Genomic DNA, 6000 nt, shown 5'->3' on the forward strand with positions numbered 1-6000 from the left:
TTATAACAGACAATATGCCTAACTAGCCAACTCACAGTTCAATAACAGCAGCTCATCAGTTTGGCTAGATAGGAAGATATGAGAAGATAGAGCTAGATTTCCCCCCCTTAAACAATATCCTGCGTTCCATGATGAGATAAAAGAAACAAGTAATAAAAGTATATTAAAATGAAGACAATAATGCTTCCACATCAGTTCTAAAGCCTTCAACACTGCTAATAGCTATGAACATGTTATAAGCAGGAATCACTCATATTAGAAAGAAAAGTTCTGGTTTTTTTTTAATGACAGTCTTCAGTCAAGCTTTAATGATTATAAATCCTATGTATCTGACTTCCATATAATTTATAACCACTTCCTACAGAAGGAAAAAAGATAATTATTTAATTACTTGAAAGCAATTGGAGGCTTTTTAAAATAGGCACTTTTTAAAATAGGCTAAGAAGGTTGAATTCAGCCAAAGTCTCTTCTTGGCATTCATGAGACCTTGTACTATATATTCTTGTTCACACATACGTTGAACCCTAGATCAGTACAAATGTTGATAACAGGCATGGAAATATTGATCTTTTTCATCCAGAACTACTAGCTCTCGTTCACTCTCTATTGTAAGGTGACATTAACTGAATCTTACAAAGTTGAAAGCACATTTCTCCTTCCTTAGCTTTACAGCCCAAGAAACTAGAGAGGATCCTTTCTGAGACATTTGATACACACACACACACACACACACACACACACACACACACACACCCTCTTTCTGTGGGTTCAGTTGCTTCTTATGTGACAATTCCCTGGTCTGTGGCTCTTCCTCTTCTCTCAAGGTCATTCCCACATATTATTTACACAACCTGACCATCTCCATTAAAGCCATTCCACAATGAGATCCACTGTACTGCACTTAAATTAGAATTAAACCTAAAAATGAGAAGAAGCCACGAGTTTCTCCACAAAAAACAGTATTTCCCCAAAGCAATTTTGATAGAAAAGTAGCTCAAGAAGATAGGGTTAAGCTTAAGGGTTCTTAGCAATTGCCAGTCAAAATGCTGTAATTATTATTTCAGAAAATTACATTCAGGGAACAGGGCAGACAATATCATTGATGCATTCATTTCTCAGAATCTAATTTGGTCTGGTCATAAAAAATGCATACTCTGTTGAACTTCCTTCTAAATTTAAAAAATGGGGTAAGAGATCTCCATCAAGCTAAGAAAATTCAAATTTTGTTTAGTGCAGACGATGAATAAGTTCATTTTGAGCCTCAGGCTTGGGTTTTATAACTGAGATGGAGTTTGATTTGGCATTTTAAACGTTGACAATTTTGTTGCCATTATTCTTTCCACTGCTAAAGATAAAGATGTTAAGATAAACATAATCCAATTCTTGGAAGCTCTTCGTGGTCTTAATAAGTACCTAAATATTTGAATGAACACATGCATAAGATAATAAACATTATTTTAGGCAAGGCTAGATTAAGGCCAATTGATGTCCTAAGTACAGGCCAAAATGGTGTCTCTCGATAAAAGCAAAACTCTCATGCCATGAAACAAATGTGATATCAGACGACACCTTCCAACCAAACTTTTAAAATTTAGTCACTTACCATGCCAATGTTTTTAACATTACAGATTAAAGTTGAACATGGCAGATAAGGATAATTACCAAAAAAAAATGATTGAAGTCAAACAGCAGTGAAAAAATAAGGGGCATGATAGCTAGGGAAAAACATTCTTTGGTATTCCCTTGCCTTCGTATCCTAAGCAGGTGCTTGTTTTACTTATTGGTTAATCCAAGGCTGTTTTTGGGCTAGGACCATCATTTCTCCAGAATAGTCAGATATTGGTAACTGTATTCACAATGTGATGCTCTGGTGACATAGTGGTTAGAATGCAATATTGCAGCAAACTGTACCCATAGTCAGGAGTTCAGTCCTGATGGGACTCGAGGTTGAGTCAGTCTTCCATCCTTCCATGGTTGGTAAAATGAGGACCCAGATTGTTGAGGGAAATAGGCGGACTCTGTAAACTGCTCAGAGAAGGCTGTAAAGCACTATAGAGTGGTACATAAGTCTAGGGGTTGTTTCTATTGCTATGTAAAGGATCATCACAGTTTCCCAAATGTGATAATTATTACAGCATCTCTCTGTAAAATTTCAGAAGTTAAAAAAAAAAAACTTTTTTGTGCTTTCGAATCAATGTTGACTCCTGGGCGACAGCCTACATGAATTCGCAATCGCACTTAGACTTAGGTACCACTTCACAGTGATTTACAGACCTCTCAAAGCAGTTTACAGAGTCAGCATATTGCCCCAACAATCTGGGTCCTCATTTTACCCACCTCAGAAGGATGGAAGGCTGAGTCAACCTTGAGCCTGGTGAGATTCAAACTGCCAAATTGTAGTCAGCTGGCAGTCAGAAGAAGTAGCCTGCAGGACTGCACTCTAACCACTGCGCTACCTCGGCTCCTGCAATTCCTGAATGAATACCTGCATTCCTTGGCAGGGTTTTCCAGAAGTGATTGGCCACAGTCTCTTTCCTAGGACCAAGATAGACAGCATGTCCCAAGATCGCTCAGCTGGCTTTGACTAGAACCCATGGCCTCTCACTTTTTTTGCCTGGTGTCTTAACCACTACACCAAAGTGGTTCTCTAAATTAATAAAAATCCAAATCTTGTAATTTGAGTTGGATAATTAGATCCTAAGCTTTAGAACAGTTGAGTAACATGAATTCCCTTCAGTATTAGCGTTTGTGGCCAATGATGAAGCAATGATGATGCAGTTGAACCCTGAAAGGCTGTGCATAATTCTAAAACAGGAATAGGGAATAGATTTGTTCCATAGTTCATCTGCAATCAATCCATCATGTGTTTGGCTATCATATTGCCTTTCATGATTTCTTTCTCAGGCTAAGCATATCCAGTCCCTTAAAAATTTTCCATGTACTGTAGTACACTTCCTGATTATGTTCACTAAAATATAGCACATCAAGAAAGCCACAGGAAAGTCTAATCAAAACAGAACAAATTGCTCCCATTAGAATAATGGGCACTGTGGGCCACCACCAATGTTTTCGTTATTAAGAAAATGTATATGGCTGCCCAACTCACGGTGACTAGAAACAGCTTACACATTACTCAAGGAACCAGACTCCAGAAAAACAATGCAAACAAAAGTGAGCATAAACACCTAACAAATAAGTTAGAACACTATAGAATTAAGACACTTTACAAAGCTGCAGGAGGAAGAGAAACCTATATTCATGTATCACATTTAACCACGGATGATTAAATTATGGCCTATGAAATACTATAAGCCACAATCAGCAAGATTCACCCATCCACCTCAATTCATGCTTTAGAAAGCTCCTGCAAATTGTTATGTCAAAACCAAACCATTTGGCTTAATATGGTCCTAGGATCTTTTCCCAGAAGTCTCCAAAATCAGAATTATTTGCCAACCTATGCTGAAAACTAATGACAGAAGAAGTTATTGACTTACAACTATTTTATTGACTGTTCAGTTACATAATTGAAAAAAGTGACGTATGACTGGTTTTCACATAACCATTGCCTCATCCTCATGATCACATGATCAAAATTCAGGCACTTGGCAACTGGCTGCATTTATGACAGTTGCACTGTCCCATGGTTATGTGATCACCATTTGTAACCTTCCCAGCTGTCTTCTGACAAGCCAAGGCAATGCAGGAAAGCCAGATCCCCTTAATGACCGCATGGTTCATTTAACAACTGCAGTGATTCACTTAGCAACTGTGGCAAAAAAGGTAGTAAAATGAGACATGACTCACTTAATAACTGTCTTGCATAGCAACAAAACTTTTGGGCTCAATTCTGATACCCTGTTGAGGACTACCTATATTAAAATCCCATCAAACAATAATGAGAAGCGGTAGCAGCAACAAAAGCATTCATTTTAAATGTTAACATAAGTACAAGTAGTTTTCAACTTATGACCACAATTGAGCCCAACATTTATGTTGTTAAGTGAGTTTTGCTCCATTTTATGACTTTTCTTGCCACATTTCTTAAGTGAATCACTGCAGTTGTTAAATACGGCTGTTAAATGAATCTAGTTTCCCCATTGATTTTGCTTGTCAGAAGGTCGCAAAAGAGGATCACGTCACCCAGGGTTACTGCAACCATCCATATATAAATCAGGTCTGAATTTTGATCACTTGACCACGGAGATGCTGCAACGGTCCTAAGTGTGAAAAACGGTCATAAGTCATTTCTTTCAGTGCCGTTGTAACTCCAAATGGTCACTAAACGAACTGTTGTAAGGACTATCTGTATTGATAAAACATAAACCACAGTATTTGGATCCTCCATAATTTTTAAAAGCGGGAAAGGTTCTAGAGTGAAAAAAGTTGGGGGGCAAAAACACTGCCCTAGCATATTGAGAAAACCAGGCAGAAGAACTTCACATTCCCACAACCCCGCAATCTAGAATCAATATGAATTACCTAAATGTCTCTCAGGGAGCAATCTAAGATCAGTGCAGCTTTTCTTCCCCTACAGCTGAGCAAGAAACTGCAGTCATTTCAGGCCAGCCCCTTAAGACTCAATAAGGGCTAATCTTCGCCAGGTTTTCCCGATCCCTGCAATTTCCATCATTCCTAATCTGAATTGCTTTTTTTTTTTAAGGGGCACTTGGGATGGGTAAGAATTACAGGGCAAAAAGGACGGCGGCCGTTTAAGGATGCAAAAGTGGCTTAATACCGAGGGGTTTTTGCAAATAACCAACACCCCCCCCCCAAAAAAAAACGGCTCCCAGCATTTTCCCAGCATCTGCTAGAGGAGCCCTACCACGCTTTCTCTTCCAGCCCCCCCGCCTCGACGCGAATTCGCAGCACAAGGTACAAACGGGGGACACACCAAGCAATTTCAAAGCCAGGCGCCGCTTCCGCTTGCAAGCCTGGCTTACCGGAAGTGCCACAAGTCCACAAGCACGTGAGAACAAGACAGAAACTCGGGTCTGTGGCGACCGAGGAGGTTGTCGTTGTTGTTGTTTTGCTACTTCTGGTATCAATAAGCATTGTATGAAATCCCCCCCCCCTATTCCTCTTGTAAGTCCCCAAGCCGAGCAAAAAAAAATGTAACATTCGCAGGAGGGGTGTGTAGAAGGTCGAGATGCTGCTTTAAAATGTAGAACAACTAAAACGTGTGTAATAATGCCTCCTTAAGGTATTTAGGAAACTGGGGGAAATGGTCTTTATTTCTGAAGATGGAAATGAAGAGGAAATGGGGGTGTGGGAAAAGACCCTGTTCCGGCCATCTTGGTTGTGGGCAAAAAGGAAGGGAGGAAGCGAGAATGACATATTTTTTCTAAGGTGCTAGAATTGTTAGAGCGGCGTTATCCTATTTCTTTACTCTCTTTCAGGAAAGCTTTATTCCCTGGTAGTTACAGTGACCATGCGTCCTTTATTATAAAGGGCAGTCCTTTAAATGTAACACGCTGTTTGGTTTTAGATATTTTTTATTAGAATTCCCTGTGTTCTTACTCATGTTTATTCTTATTCCTGTTATCTTGTACATGAGTAACAAACTAAATAAATAAATAAAATACGTATTTTTGTATTGGTTTTGGTTCTTGAATTTCTCTTTGTACTGCAGTTACAAACATAAACATTTTTTTTAAAAAATCCTTATATGAACCTCTTTCAGATTTTGTCTTTTTTCAGGTTTGGCTTTTATCCCCCCCCTCCCCCAAGAAAACGTGATCACTGTGCTGATAATACACACCGGCTTGAAGAAATAAGCAGAGTAGTCTAGTAAACTGCACCAAAAAGGCCTTTGGACTCTTCTGGCATGCTTATTCTTTTTTGCTTTAATACATATTTCTGTTTATATTCTGCCAAGTGACTTGAGCAACCTCTACTTGTCCCATGTGATACAATCTCTTTGTAACATTACATCAGTGCACTGAAATATTCTCAATACATACAAATATAAAAAAACATGTTTCTCTTACCATATCCCTT

The sequence above is a fragment of the Natrix helvetica genome (genome assembly GCF_964273705.1).
Source record: "Natrix helvetica genome assembly, chromosome: 2".
Taxonomy (NCBI): Eukaryota; Metazoa; Chordata; class Lepidosauria; order Squamata; family Natricidae; genus Natrix; species Natrix helvetica.